Source organism: Ahaetulla prasina, chromosome 1 (assembly GCF_028640845.1).
Source record: "Ahaetulla prasina isolate Xishuangbanna chromosome 1, ASM2864084v1, whole genome shotgun sequence".
Taxonomy (NCBI): domain Eukaryota; kingdom Metazoa; phylum Chordata; class Lepidosauria; order Squamata; family Colubridae; genus Ahaetulla; species Ahaetulla prasina.
Genome location: NC_080539.1, coordinates 89,836,459 through 89,852,877, shown reverse-complemented (window position 1 = coordinate 89,852,877; position 16,419 = coordinate 89,836,459).

Sequence of the window (16,419 nt, the reverse complement as noted above, 5' to 3'; positions counted from 1 at the left end):
AGAATAACATACAACCTCAACTTTTTACTTTTACATAATAATGTAAACTAGCTATTTCTATAACACACTGTGAGTGATTTCAGTTAGGAAATTAGCACTAGTTTATGAAAGAGAGGTGAGCAGTCTGTGCTAACAACCCCAACAATATTCTTGCTCGCCTCAGATTTTAACTCCACTAATCATTGTACTATCCGTGGGGGAATTTATCTTTAATTGTTCTACTTATCTTATTCAGGGTGGACATTTGCGTATCAGTTTGACTTCTGTATAGATTTGTTTTCTGTCAGTGTTTTCTTTTCCTTATAATGTTTTATTTATGTATTCTTGCTCATGTTTGTATCCCCAAGAGCCTTTTAAGTCTTTTTTGCTTTGCTTTTGTATTTGTCTATTGGGGTGGGGAGGCAACTTGGGTATCAGTGGTAATTTGTTTTATCACCTGAACTTCCTGGAGTGCCGCACATTTAATTACACCATCACAACAAAGTGACTGCATGACAAATATGGCCTTTGGGTCTTCCATGAAGGGAAATAGCAATTCTCATCCTCAACTAGATCAGAGAAATTTGCCTGATAGGGGAAATCTCACTGATCTTGCATTCAGCCCTTAGGAAAAATACATATATCTAAAATTTAACTTTATTGAAGTCAAGAAAGGGACATAAGGGAAACATCTTTTCATTTCCCCAAACAAAGGTAGACCAGGAGGTTGACATTTTGTACCACCTTGTAATTAAAATGATTGCTAAATAATTAGTTTTGTACTGATTTTTCTATCCACAGCATGAAAATGAAGGAAAAACATAACAATCACATCGTTAGTCTTAGCATCATTCTGCAGTGGGATATGCACTTTCCCCCTCTTCTGTTGCTTGTGTTGTTTATAGCTTTTGGATTTGTTGTTGTTTTAGAGGTTGTCCTTAATAGTCAATCTGCAACCCTGTTAGCGAATAGCAAACTGAAATAACTAAGAAATGACATCATATAAGAGCGGCTATTTTTGTAAAGATGGATAATAACTATGGCTTAGCAAGCCAGGCTGATACAACAGCAGCTGAGTGCGTTGTAGAAACACACAGGTACAGACGTGTCTGAAGGTATATAAAAAGTCAAATGGGTATTGCCCTATTAACTTTCTGGACTCTCCCTGCAAATATCTTCAGACAGCTAAAACAGTGCTACAGCAAGCTGATGGCCTTTCTCCCTCTGGCACATTTTAATATTTTAAAACTTATTGGATGAATATTTTGACTTCTAACTGGCTAACAAAATTCAAACAAGATGTTATGGGAGGCCTTTTAACCATATTTATCAACTGTTGTTTGGAAGGTTTGTAGGCATAACCTTCTCTTCACTGACAATTATTGCACATACATTCTAATTTGTTCCATTTCCTTGCTACTGTCCATTTTTGATTTCCCCCCCCCCCGCCCATCATTCTGCAGTCATGAGCCTTTCCCCTACTTCTAAATAGACATGCCACAGGCTACCGTACATTCCACCTTTCCAGTGAAGTGCATTTTGATAAAGTCTGGGAGACCAAATGTTGAAACTAATATAGAAAGTGATATTTTACCAAACTTTTACTTATATACTGAAAATCAAGGCAGGAGATGAATTGCTCTGCAAAATGAATGCAGAAACAGAGAGCATTCATAGCGTACTCAACCAAAAAGATACCTCAGCAAAGAGAGAGAGAGGTTCAGAAATGGCACTGTGAGAGTGCCTGGTGTTTTAAAGGAAGGTCTGTCCTATCATTGGAGGATATTTGGGTTTTGTCCTCATTCCTAGATCCCAGATTGTTGCAGTATATTAGTGTGATTATACAAAGGCACAATTGATAGCATACACCACTAGAAGTGTGAAAGACAGTGAGGCTTATCTCTATACTAAGCAGAAAAATTACAGTTTGCAAAACAACAGAAGTTAATTACTATGACAATAGGAAAATATGACAAACCACTAGCAATTTCCACTTTTATTTTTCTGAAGAAGGAGTAGGTTAAGACGTAGTTATTAGCTCACAAGTACACACTGGTTGTCTGACAATTCTCTGTGCACTGCTGTTGGCCAGAAAGGGCACGTACTAATTGGGAAGAGGTGTTTTGCAAGCTTTACAAACTCAAAACACATAAGCATGACCGTAACTATAATAGTCATATGTCGAAAAAGAGTTTTAATTGTCAAAACAGTCTGGATTAATGTGCAGTTTGCTCCAATTCTCATTAATTAAACAGTGCTATCTTATGGGAGTCAGGAAGTATGCCTTCTCTGTTGTAGCTCCTGCCCTCTAGAATGACCTCTGTCCAGAGATTCATACAATTCCCATTCTAATGATGTTCAGAAAAATACTTACAAATTTGATTATTCTCCCAGACCAACCCTAGGATGGTTGTAGAATTCTATAAATTTGGGTTTCACATACACACACACACACACACACACACACGGTCTTCCAGCTGACTTTTTTGTGTGCATTATTTTCCCTTTATCTATAAGTTGTCCAGAATTAATTGAAATATTACAAAAGAAATAAACAAGATTCATAAGTATTAGAGAAATATTTGTTATCCAGCAGTGTTTTCAGTATCACTTTTAATGAGGATTCATGAGGCATGTTTTTTTCAATTGTAAATTTTCAAAAAAATAATTCAGTTCCAGATTTTGCTTTCTTAAATCTTTCAATTTAAGAAACACAATAAGTTTAAAAACCTGGCTGATTAGAATTTATGATTTTAACCAATCATCATGTCTTTGTCAGTCAAAGACTCTGGACAGGCTTTTTTAAGTAGGAGGATTATTAGCAAAATTATTAATTAAAAAAAGTGTAACATGAAACAAAAATCACATTTCATTCATTTCTAATGGCAGACATGTAGCAAAAAAGGCTCTCATTCCTGTCTTTAAACTGGAATGATTGATTTAGTTGCAATGACTCTTCTGAGAAACTTAATGCCACGTTGGTTGAGAATTTTTAGAACTAAAGTTGCTAATACAAATTGCTTCTCCCCTCCTTTCCATTCCCTATGTTGACTATTGAAAAAAGTAGCAGAATGCTGAACAGTATACTAATAACAAATGCAAATTACTCTCGTTTATTCCTTTAGAGAATCCCTGGGACCTGTCACTTTATAAAGGTGTTAGAAGTGCTTTGTGAGAACGCCCTATCTCTTTAAAACAAGCAAATCCTACACAGAGCTAAGTGCTTAGAAGTCCTTGAGTTCAACTCATAACATGTGTGAAATTGGATTACATGTTTTGCGGAGACATTATTTAAAGAGCAAAATGATTTGCTATCCCCAATGCACTGACTGCTTGTTCATTACCTTGAGTTGTATAAAACAAAGGCAGAATATAAATACAACAGTCATTGGTATCATCCTACGTTTAAATAAACTGGCACACCAATTTTAAATCCAAGACTTGGAAACAGAGAGTTTGATTCTGGAGGATTGCCTTTCCTGTTACACATCTCCTTAGAACCCAAGCCCATATTACACCATCTGGTCATATACACACATCGAAACCCCCGATTCTTGTATATTTTGCTCCCTGTCGCAATTTTTTTTTATTTTGTCGAGTACATATTAGATAATATATATAAGTATAAGCATGAATTGAATACATAAAGTGAATACAATTAAAGGGAACATTAGGACAGGGACGGTAGGCTGGTGCTCTTATGCATGTTTAGATGAAACCATCTAAAAACTACTTCCAATTGATTCCAACACAAATTAAATGCTTCTGATCTCACATCTCTGGAGTAGCTTCAAGCCCAGGAAAACAGGAAGATTTAAGAAGCTATATTACAAGTGTATTTTGACAGAAATTCTTTTCATACCAAAATTCAATATCCTTCCAATCCCCAATCACTCAGTGAGGAACACTTAGAACAAATTGTCCAATATATTGATTATTCATGGGACTGAATAGATCAGTTTGAAGAGTGTGTTTACCACTTCCTAAAGCCATTTGGCATATGTTCATTTCATGTTTTTGACAAAAAGAGTTATCTTGAAGAATGATCTCATCTCACAAGTGGACCAAAGTAAGACCCTTGCCTATAACAGTAACGTAATGAACCAGTGTGTATAATAATTAAAAGTGATGCACAAACTTGTTTATTGATCTCATCTTATCCCTACAAGAAATATTTCAACCCTACTTTGAAAGACTAATTGGCTCTTTGGGTTATTTATTCATTTTGGAATACATTTTTTAAAACGACTCAGGGATGTAGTGAGGATCTCATAAAATGAAGATGAAGAATATTTCCCCTTGGATTAGAGCAGCCTCCTCCAACATATTGCCATGCTGGGCTGGGAATTCTGGGTTTTGCAATCCTAATGCTTCTGGCATTAGGATTACAAAACCCATATTGAGAAATCCTTCAATATTGAGAAAGAATGAATAGGCAAAAAGTACTAATGTCTATAATTTTGAATAGTACATAATATATATACACCTTGGTAGTGCTATTTGGTAATGCCAATATCATAGTTTAATAAAGGGTCCCAATTCAGGTTACCTCTGCTCAATTCAACCCCACATTCCCATATTTTGTTCCACTTTCTTTTGAGCCATACCTAAAGCAAAGCAGCAATGAATACAAGTTAAGGATAGAACATCCTGGAAAAAGTCTATTCAAGTGTTTGCTAAAAGTCAACAGTGACTTGTTAGCATTTAATAATATACCCAAAATACGTAGTAGACTATTTCATGTCCCTTGAGTCCATATATGTTCCTGATGCAGCAGAAAAATCTAGATTCTCCATCCAAAGACATGTCAGATCAAGGACACATAATGAATGCTAACTAGTGGTTTAACATGCAAAGGTAACAATATCTATCACAGAGTAGTGAACTGAGAAACATTTTGTCAGATTAATTGCCTACGCTATGAATCCATTCTCTTACTTCACTTCAAATCAGAACTCTTTGAATCATCTGTGTGCACAGTCTACCATTAAGTGCTTAATCTTTGCCCTCTGAAATATTTTGTCATCAGTGATATTGGATTTTGAGGAAAACCAAAAATATTTTTGAACCTGTCAGTTTGATAATACTGAGAGAACCAATGGGAAACACCAATGACAAAATATTGCAGATATCGTATCAATACCACTTCCAATTTTAGAAAATCCCAAACCTAGCAATCTCCAAATACACCGGATTATAAACATTGGGGGTTATAGTTGGGAGATGCTAGCTTAGAGAAATCTTTTTTTAAAAAAAGAAATAAAAATCAGAAGTAAACCTACAAACTCACAGCTGCTTTGAAGCAATCTTTTAGCTGTGTTGCAGGATATGTCACCTTGACCGGATGAAATAAGTGATTCTATTGGATACAGCCTGGGCCGGGCTTTGAAAAGATCAGCCTTTGGAATGATGATGTTTACAAATCCAAACAACCAAGGCCAGAAACATCAAAGGCAGGTACTTGGGTCTTGGAAGACCTGAATAATTAAAGAAATATTATTGTTTTGAGGTATAATTTGTATGTTTCACATTTTGAGAAATTCCAAACCTCAGTCCTATGCAACCAGGTAACTTTGAAATTCTGCCAATTTGTGTAGAGGCAATATTGACCAGAATAGATAAATGCTCTGAGTCAGCGTAAGGCACTTTCCAATATTCCTGTCAGTTCAATGTGAGGCTTATTCCCAAATTAGTGTGCATAGGATTTCAGCCTGAAGGGGAAGACTGATTTGAATCTCCCCTCCACTAAACTAAAGCACTTGAATTTAAGTGGTATTAGTCCCATTAAACTAATCAATGGGATTGATCTAGCTTCTGCAGCACAAGCTTGCATAATCGGGTTTGTGGATTGCAAGCATCATCATCATGATCCCTCATTGAGGAGAAAACAGTCCTAAAACTATTAAGCACTGCATAACAGTAATTAAAAACCACAAGTATACAATCTAAAATGGACCCTTACTTGTAAGAAATGGAGTGGGTTCTAAGAGGTAGCTGTAACTTCTGTCATTTTATGCCCTTCATGTTTAAAAGAATGAATGCTCTAAATGCAAGTTACTTCCTTCTAGCATCGGAAGCCATTGTTTTATTCAGTCACCAGCTGACGATACCTCTGACAGGCAAGGAATTTAGAAAAATTATTAGCTGGAAATACATCATGTTGCAGAGTTAGAATAATGTCTATGGATGAGAAGCGAAACATCTTCAAAGAAAAACCAGAAAGTCTAGTTGCCTCTTGAAAAACCACCTTTGGGACAGTCAGAATAATGGTTTTATTCTTCCTTCAACTTTACTTAAAGTTTTTTTTTTTAATGGTCAATTGCAGCTCTTCCATCTAAAAGAGTAGGCAGGCCATGAGTTCTCATGTGACCTGGCAGATATCTGATTATCAGATTGTACAGATTTAATGAGTTGACGTCACTGCTGTTCTCCCAAAGCTTTTGCTTCTGCTGTCATTTATACCAAGGAACAAATAAAGTTAGATAGATAGTGTGTGTTCAACTGCTAGTATGGCTTGCCAGAAGAAGTGACTCAATCCTTGCTGTTCTCCACCACCATTTTTACAAAATTTTAGCCCTACTATTTCACAATTTGCTTTACACAAAGGATCTTACAGCTCTTGTACAAGGCCTGTGATGTTTCACAAATATCATGGCAGATGGGGCTGTGGGGGAAAGGAAAGCAAGGGCTTTCTAATTTATTTATTTATTTATTTATTTATTCAAATTTATATACCGCCCTATCTCCCGAAGGACTCAGGGCGGTGTACAGGCATTTAAAAAGCATATAAATACAATATAAAACAATTAAAAAACTGATTCTAAAAAGCCCGTAAATTTAGAATTAAAATATCAAGTAAAACCCAATTTAAAACCAATAATTTAAAATCTAGCTCAGCCCTGCACAATTAAATAAATACGTTTTAAGCCCGCGGCGGAAGGTCCGGAGGTCCGAGAGCTGACGAAGTCCGGGGGGTAGTTCATTCAGAGGTGGGGGCCCCACAGAAGGCCCTTCCCCTGGGTGTCGCCAGACGACATTGCCGCGCCGACGGCACCCTGAGGAGACCCTCTCTGTGAGAGCGCACGGGTCGGTGAGAGATATTCGGTAGCAGTAGGCGGTCCCGTAAGTAACCCGGCCCAATGCCATGGAGCGCTTTAATGCTGTTCCCTCCCAATTCTTTACAGTTGCATTGCAGTTCCCAGCTTTTTCCCTTCATTTCCTATTTTCATTTTAGACAGGATCCCTCTTTAGTCATTCAGCTGAAGGCAAGGCATCATAGAGAATGATGTCATAGGCAAGTTCTTCTATATTTGTTCTCCCTAGTGGATATGTTTCAAGATGGAATACTAATGCATAGTTGCATTTGTGTTCCCTTGAACTAAATAGAGAAGTTTGCACAATCTAGAACTCTGCCAGTCAGACAGCAGGTCAGGTTTACTCACCAAGGGTCAACTTGCCACAGACCAATTCATTGTGGTCAACTTGCTGTGGGGCATGTTTTGCAGGACAATTCAACGCTGATTATCCAATGCTGGGACTCCATTTGTTGGCTCACTCCACTTCAAGGACTTCTAACTTGAGAAGGCTCAAACCTAAAGTGTGACAAGGCCCACTGCAATTCATTTGCCCCTCTCTTGTGTTATCTTGCATTGAATTGTTCCTCACAAGTTGACCGTGGTGAGTCAGCCACAGCAAGACAGCTGGATGAGTTGGCTGTGGTGAGTTGACCCATTCCGTAAGGATACAACCCTGTCTTTTTCTTTGCACTTTGCATTACATTTTTGGCAATTCGGTAAATATTTTCAACAATCAGAACCTTCTGGGACAGTCAGAACACCAAATAGAAATACTTGAAATGATTGAGGAATAAGAAAATGAAGTTCTTCCTGAAGAAGAACCTGCTAAAAGACTAGTTATGATGTTTGTATTTTTGCTACAAACTCAAATCCCATTTGATTGCCAGAGGTTAATAATCTTACAGGCCTGTTTGATCTTGAAAAATATTACATGTTCTTTGACTTAAATTTTTGTTTAGTTGTTTCTAAGGAAATTAATCTTGCAAGTTGGAGGAAGAGAAGTACAAAGAAGAGGAGGAATATTGTTACCTAAATACTTGCTGAAAAGCTTAGTAAATAGTATATATTGTAATAAGGACCATTCAGTCTTCCCCATGGAAACCTCTTTTTGGGTATGAATAAATTGACTGCCTCTTGATAATTCTCTTTTTGTTACTGTTAAAATGCTTGGTTGCTACTGTTTGGTGGAAAAACGCACATGTACCTTATGTGTGTTAACATGGGAAGTTTTTTTTGCCAGAATAAGCCTAACATTAGATAGGACTGGTACTACAGGGCTGTGTGTTTTTGACTACAGGAGAAAGCAGAAGAGGGCCAAAGCAGCAAATTGAAACAAAATTCTAGCCCTTCAATGCAGAATAAATCCCACTGAAGTTGGTGCAACTTAAAAATAGGCAAAACTATGCAGAACTGCACTCTCAACAGTGTTAAATTAGCTACCAGAGAAATCATGGGTCAGATCCCCCAAATAATCTCAGATATTCATGAGCGAATTTTCTATACTCTCTCTGGTTTTTTTAATAGCTGGATGAAATATTCCTCCATCATCCCAAAACAACCAATAAGAAGTGAAATAGGTTACCTTGCTTTTACTGGAAGACTACTCCACCCTTGTCTTCTTCAAACTATTCTTCTGGTTTTGATTTCCTAGTATTTTTTTTTCAAAACTATAAACTGAAACACGATGTTCATCAATTTAAGCATTTTTATAACAAGAGCCTTCTAAAATTTGAAAACTCTTAAATTAGTAAAAAGAGTGTGTGCACAGCAGAGTTAGAGATGAATCTCACCACATACACTTATGGTGCTTTGTAACATAGTCTTTAAAAGCTTATTGGTGATAAAGGTTGTTATAATTCCTATAGGGGAGTTAACAAGCCAAATAGGGTACATATGGAAGCAGGAGACTAATATTGCTTGAACCTGCTGAGTCTTTGGAATGAATAATTATCTGGCTTTAATATATGTATACAACCATGAAACAAGACTCATTTCCTATTTATTTTACTTTAACCCTCTTTATTCTTTAGTCTTAATATTCTTCAATTAATATAGGTAGTAAATGTTTGCTTTACTTGCAGATTCTTTCAAAACAAGTCAATTTGGAGTACAATCTTCAGAAATTTAGAGCAAGAACAGCTTTTATTAAATAGGTTTGACATGCTGACTTTCATTCCTTCATCAGTTAGGAGCATGTCATGCTTTTTTATCCTTTCTTTCTCCAATCTACAAATAATTTGTGAAAAACTAGGTTGTGATTATAAATAATGGGGGAAAGACATCTGATTTTTCCATTGTTTATCGTTATCATCTTGTGATGAAGGATGATGTAAATATAGTATTAATATTAGTAGTAGTAGTAGCAGCAGCAATATATAATATCTATTCTGATTCTTGAAGATGTTTCAGCCATGCCCTTTAGTCAGATATTATTTTATATTTAAATTTATAGGAGTAGAATTGTTGAGTTTTGTAATAAAAATATTGGACAATATTAACATGGTTCTATAAAGTATTTTTCTCTCACACACAAAACATTTCTATTATTAGTTCTCTGTGGGGAATTTTTTTATGTCCTCAGTTCTGCATTATACTGAATATCCTAAAAGAAAGTTGGTGGCATCTTAGTGTACTGGCTTGACCTTGGTATCTGTGGAAGAGGATGGCAAAAGTATGTAATTTAACAAGCCATAACTTATTGTTCATAATTTTAATTATGCTGAGAGGAATCAGCTGTGAAATACGACTACCTTCTATCAGACAGATTTAATCTCAGTAGATGTGAGACTAGTGATGCATACATGAAAACTGTTTTCTTTTCTTTTTAAATAACCCTCATCATATAAAAATGTGATTTTGAAGCAGCTTGCTTTTAAAAACAAACCCCATAGCATTCAAAGTATTGAGTGCCGATAGCATAAAAATTAGCGAAATATTAAGTCCTTGATCTATTTTGTAATGGAAAATGTGCTCATTTATGCATTATTCTTTCTCTTCCGAAGGCAGTACAAAGGTGTTTTCAGTATCCTCTTTTTTTTCTTTTTCAAGGATCTAGTTCAGTGGTGAAATCCAAAATTTCTTACTACAGGTTCTGTGGGCATGATTTGGTGGGCATGGTGTGGCTTGGTGGGCGTGGCAGGAAGGATATTGCAAAGTCTCCATTCCCACCCCACTCTGAGGCAGCTGGTTCTTCGAACTGCTCAAAAATTTTGCTACAGGTTCTCCAGAACCTGTCAGAATCTGCTGGATTTCACTCCGGTCTAGTTTTAACAGCTGCCGCAGCAGTTACCATTTAGCAAACAAAACTTTTCCTCCCACTGCTACATCTGAAAGCAGGATAATAGCCACCTGTTGCATTTCAGATTGTTGGGTAAATATGAAAAGAACACCAGTCTTGCTTTTCTACCCAGTCTCCAACTCTCTTACTCTGGCAATTCTACTTTCATTTAATATAATTCAGCATTAAGCTGGAAGATGTGGTAATTAATTTTTCTACTGGTTTGTTTTGGCTGCAGAATGTATTCATTTATCTGAGTAAAGCTACTGGCCTGAACAAAACTAATTATATTAATATAATTCTAAAATAAAATTCATACAATACTTGGAAGTCTGCAGACTTGCTGCTTTACAAATCAAATTCATAAAACAAGGCTGTGTGTAATTTGAAAATCCTTGCCGCTTATGTCAACTGAGTACAATATTTTATGAAGTTCAACTTTAAATGTTATATAGCAAGGGTAGATTAGTGTTTTTATAACAATTTAGAAATATTTTAACAATAAACTAACTAAACTGACTTTGCTAGTATACCTCAGTGTTTTCTTTTCCTTCTGTGGTCATATTTAATTTTTAATTGTTGGAATAATAAAAATATGCTTCACCTAATAGTAAAACACATTTCTTTTTATTATTCCAACAATTGCACATTTTTGATGGTTGTATTTTCTAAAGATTTGACCCCAGAAATTCTTATATATAATTACAAACACCCTAATGGTGATTCTTGCAGATACATTAATATTTGCTCTTCATTTTTATTTGTTACCATTGCAAATATTAGCTATATGGAAAATAGTCATATTTGCATACTGAAAGCAAATGAGAACTTTATTGGAAAGAATTCAAGCCAATCTTAGAAGCAGTATTTGAATCTGAGATTCTTGTGTAATATGTGCATACATATGCATAACATATGTACATGCAAAGAACAGATTAAGGAATGAAACATCTGCACAAATAGTGAATACACATAAATTCAGTATAGAACTTAATATATATTGCATATATGCACTCTACATGCGGCTATCCTTGAGGAACATTTAAAGACTACAACTGGGGCAGAGTGCGTCAGTGTGGACAATTTTGGCACCCCAAGAATCGCCCCTGTAACACCATTACTCTGTGAGCTGCATTCGTTACTCGTTCCAGGTGCAATTCAAGGTGTTGGTGATCACGTTTAAAGCCCTTCATGGCATGGGTCCTGGTTACTTGAGGGACCATCTCACCCACTGGGATTGGTCTGTCCCACTCGTGCCAGCAGAGAAGGCAGGCTAGCAGGTCCCATCAGCCCAATTATTCCAGCTGGGGTCCAGGAGGAGGGCCTTCTCTGCTGTTGCTCCTTCCCTCTGGAACATCTTGCCTCCTTGTGAGGTTGGCCCCAACTCTCCTATCCTTTTGTAAGGGCCTAGAGATCTGACTCTGCCAGTTGACCGGGGATTCCCCAATGGGGGAACAGGAAAGCAGGAGGTGGTTGATCAAGTAACAACAGATCCCATATCCTCACATTCTTCGCTCACATGTCCTTAGATTTTAATCTTTGGTTTTAATTTCTTTAACTTTTAATGTATTTCTTTTAATATATTTTTATGACTGCAAGCCACCAAGACTTACTTTATTATAAGATGGGCAGCCAATACATTGTGTTTTTACCCTTGTAAGCCACTCAGCATCACTGAGAGATAGTTGGGCAGCCATACACATTTTCTTAAATAAAATAAATACTTTCCTCTTCTTTTTTTTTGCAATTTTGCCTCCTGAATGCATCCAGTACCCTAGATATATCTCCTGTTTGGGATACTAGGAGTAGTATATTGGCTTGGAAGGTAGTCTCTAAATTAAATAACTTAATGAGGGCCTCGAAAAATATTAAAATGTGGTATGCTTATGGAGTAGAGGGGCATTTTTTTTAACTATGTGAAGTTTGTATCTGTACCTGAGGATTGGCACAAGCCTATCCAATGATTAGCTAGTTCCTCTTTGCAAAAGGGAAAGGTACTAAAAATGATTTTTAGAAAATGATACTGGGAGTGCATGTGCTAGTATGACAGGATTCTGATCAAGAGAACACAGAGTTTCTAGTGAACAAAGTTTGAGAAGCATAGTGTGGCTTTATATTGAAGAGTGGGTGTAGAAATCAAATTGGATACATCAACAGAATAGGTGGTTCAGAAAAAAAAATCTCAAGGGTTTATTGATTTAAAAGTGCTTATGATAAAACCCATAGGCTTATCATGGAATGTTTGGCAATAGAGATTGCAGGGACACAGATCTGAAGAGGAATAATATTTTGGATGGACTGTGGGCATCATCTCTGTATCTGTTGTAATAAGGAGCAGCTCTTTAAAAATCCATGTCTTCTTGGGAGCTTGCGGTATAGTCACATGGTTCCGGGAAAACATGAGTTTTAAAAAAGGAGGCATTGAAGTAGGCCCAATCACATATAATTCTAATAGAGCAGATAACTATATATTTTATGCCTGTTCTAACTTTGCATTCATAATCAGGAAGATTTCCCAAAGGAGTAGGGTTTAGCTCTGATAATGCCAATCTATGTAAGAAGGCATCATCTCCCTGTTAATTATCAGCCCATTAACCTTCCTTCCTTCCTTCCTTCCTTCCTTCCTTCCTTCCTTCCTTCCTTCCTTCCTTTCTCTCTCTCTCTCACTCTCTCTTTCCCTCCCTCCTGCCTGCCTTCCATTTATATACCTCCCCAACTCACAAAAGTGACTCTGGGTGGATCCTGAGGCCTGCTGCAAAAACCACATCTTGGAACTTTGCTGGAAGGCCAATAGGACGGGGGCTAGTAATTGTATACTGCTCAATGAATCCTTACAGTGGATCAAACGAGAAGATATTTTGACTGCAAAGCAAGCAGGCTTTAGAGCTGGAGGGTCAACATTTGATTTTACTCTGATTTTGCAGCATCTGGCTGAAAAATATACCTTAAGGACATGATCAGTGCTATATGTAGCTTTTATCGATTTCAGATTTGCTTACGGTGTAAATTTAAGAATTCTACTACAGTGTTTTGCCTTGGTGTCTGTTTCTGTTTTTATATAAAGGCTATGAGGACTTGCGTTTAAAAGTTAGATTCCCTGAGCAAATTTTTGTCATCAGAGGAGTAAGACAGGGTTATGTCTTGGCATTGCTACTGTTCAATGTGAACATCAATCCTCCTGTGGCCAAAATGAATAATCTAGCTAATCATCCCCTGAAATTGAAGGATAGATGTACTGCAATCCCCAAATGTGCGGATGATGCTATAGTGTTATCTCAGACACCAATTGATCTAATGAGAGCTTTACGTATTTCGGCTGCATATTGTAGGACAAAAGCACTTGAAATTAATTTTGCAAAACTAAGGCATTAGCATTTGCTAAGTGTCCTAAAATTCACGCCTGGCAACTGAATAAGCACCCAATTGAACAAATCAAAATCTTTTAAGTATTTAGGAGTAGTGTTTTAGAGTCATGGTAAATGCAGGGTACACATGGAGTACAAGTTGCTCAGAAGTCAGCAACAGCCCTGCAGTCCTTTCATAACACATTTTTCATACGTGTCTTTGAGTCAGCGTTGATTCCTACTGACTGCTTGGACTAGTCCCTGATGTTTTCTTGGCAGGGTTTTTCAGAAGTGATTTGCAATTATACCCTTCCTAGAACTGAAAGTAAGGGACGTGGTGGCTCAGGGGCTAGGACGTTGAGCTTGTCGATCGGAAGGTTGGCAGCTCAGCGGTTTGAATCCTAGTGCTGCTGTGTAACGGGATGAGCTCCCATTACTTGTCCCAGCTTCTGCCAACCTAGCAGTTTCGAAAGCACGTAAAAATGCAAGTAGAAAAAAATAGGGACCATCTTTGGTGGGAAGGTAACAGCGTTCCATACGTCTTTGGCATTGAGTCATGCTGGCCACATGACCACGGAGATGTCTTCGGACAGCGCTGTCTCTTCGACTTTGAAACGGAGATGAGCACCGGCCCCTACAGTTGGCAATGACTAGCATGTATGTGCGAAGAGAACCTTTACCTTTACCTTAGAACTGAAAGTAAGTGACTGGTCCAAAGTTACCTAGACCAGAACTCATCAACTCCTGCTTTCTAGCCTGGTGCCTTCACCACTACCAATTATAATTAATTAATTAACATGATTGCAGATATTTTAAACATTTCTCTTTTGGTTAATTAGAAACACTCTATATCTACTATAACTCTTGCCATGACCTTTAACTGGGTGAAACAGTGCATCACAGAACCATTTTTTAAAAGCAAGATACTTCAAACAGACTAAGATAGCAATAAAAGTCAAGGAACTCAGTGGAACCCCCTCCCCCATGATTTGAATGACCTCCACACTACTGGTGTTTTGAAGGGCCTTAAAGACCTGACTCCTTATCCAACCCTTTGATAAGTGTAACTGAAGACCCTATTTCGTCTGTTTTCATAATTCCCATCTGGGTTTGTTATCTCTGCCATCTTTGTCCTTGTTATTTGTTTTTGTTTTCTTCTCTTAATGTTTTTAACAATTTGAGAATTGGGGGGACATACACGTTTAACAATAAATAAAGGATTAATATTATGCACAAAAGAGGGCAAACTAATTCTACAGCAACCAGCCGTGGAATTGAAGATGTTTCAAGTGGCAGATAGTTTCTGCCTTTTAGGATTAATTATTAACAGTAAAGGAACCAACTTTCAAGAAATACACTAACATTGGTAGGATAGCTATGAAGTCTTTGAAAAAAATATTTAGATGCTGTAATTCTCATAAAGGTGAGAATCACATAGATGATAATTTTCCCTGTAATGATGTATGGAAGTGATAGTGGGACTTTGAAGAGGCAAGTTAGAGAGAATATTTATGCTTTTGAACTTTGATGCAAGAGATGGCTCCTGAGAATATTATGGACATCTAAGTAAACAAACAAATCGATCACTAAAAATGAACCCAGAGTTTTCAGTCATGGCATATGTGATCTGGCTCAAATTATCATACTTTGGATATATTATCCCATCCCATCTGGAGAAGTCTAAAATTCTGGGAAAAGTTGAAGGAAAGGCAAGAAGACAACCACTAGCAACAAATGGATGAACTTAATTATAGAAACAGCAGATGCATCATTGGAAGACACAATGGACCAGGCTGGAGACGGATCATCTTGGAGAAAATCTATATGGTCATTAAGAGTTGACACCCATATGGTGGCACATAATCAGTCAATCAATATTAATTTGTATTGAAATAATGGCCAGAAGTCCAAAATGTAGGACCAGAACTAAATCTACTCAGCCTTTAAAAATCAGCCCAATGAACCTGTTGGTCTTCAAAATCAAAAGAGAGATTATTTTAAATATGAGTTCTTGTGTCAGGAAGGCAAATTCATTGAATTATTCTAGGGACACAGACCAATGTCTTAATATTCTTCATCACATGAATTATAACTATAAATAACCTAAAATTCCTCTGTCTAGCAATACTATCTCAGGGAGGAGTAGAGAGCATGCAACTATGATATCGGATTCTCTCCTCTATACAAGTATATAAATATGTCTGAAGAGTGAAGTTTAACACCTTTTAGAATAGAATAGAATAGAATTTTATTGGCCAAGTGTGAATGGACACACAAGGAATTTGTCTTGGTGCATATGCTCTCAGTGTACATAAAAGAAAAGATACGTTCATCAAGGTACAACATTTACAACACAATTGATGATCAATATATCAATATAAATCATAAGGATTGCCAGCAACAAGTTATAGTCATACAGTCATAAGTGGAAAGAGATTGGTGATGGGAGCTATGAAACGATTAATAGTAGTGCAGATTCAGTAAATAGTCTGACAGTGTTGAGGGAATTATTTGTTTAGCAGAGTGATGGCCTTCGGGAAAAAACTGTTCTTGTGTCTAGTTGTTCTGGTGTGCAGTGCTCTATAGCGTCGTTTTGAGGGTAGGAGTTGAAACAGTTTATGTCCAGGATGCGAGGGATCTGCAAATATTTTCACGGCCCTCTTCTTGATTCGTGCAGTATACAGGTCCTCAATGGAAGGCAGGTTGGTAGCAATTATTTTTCTGCAGTTCTAATTATCCTCTG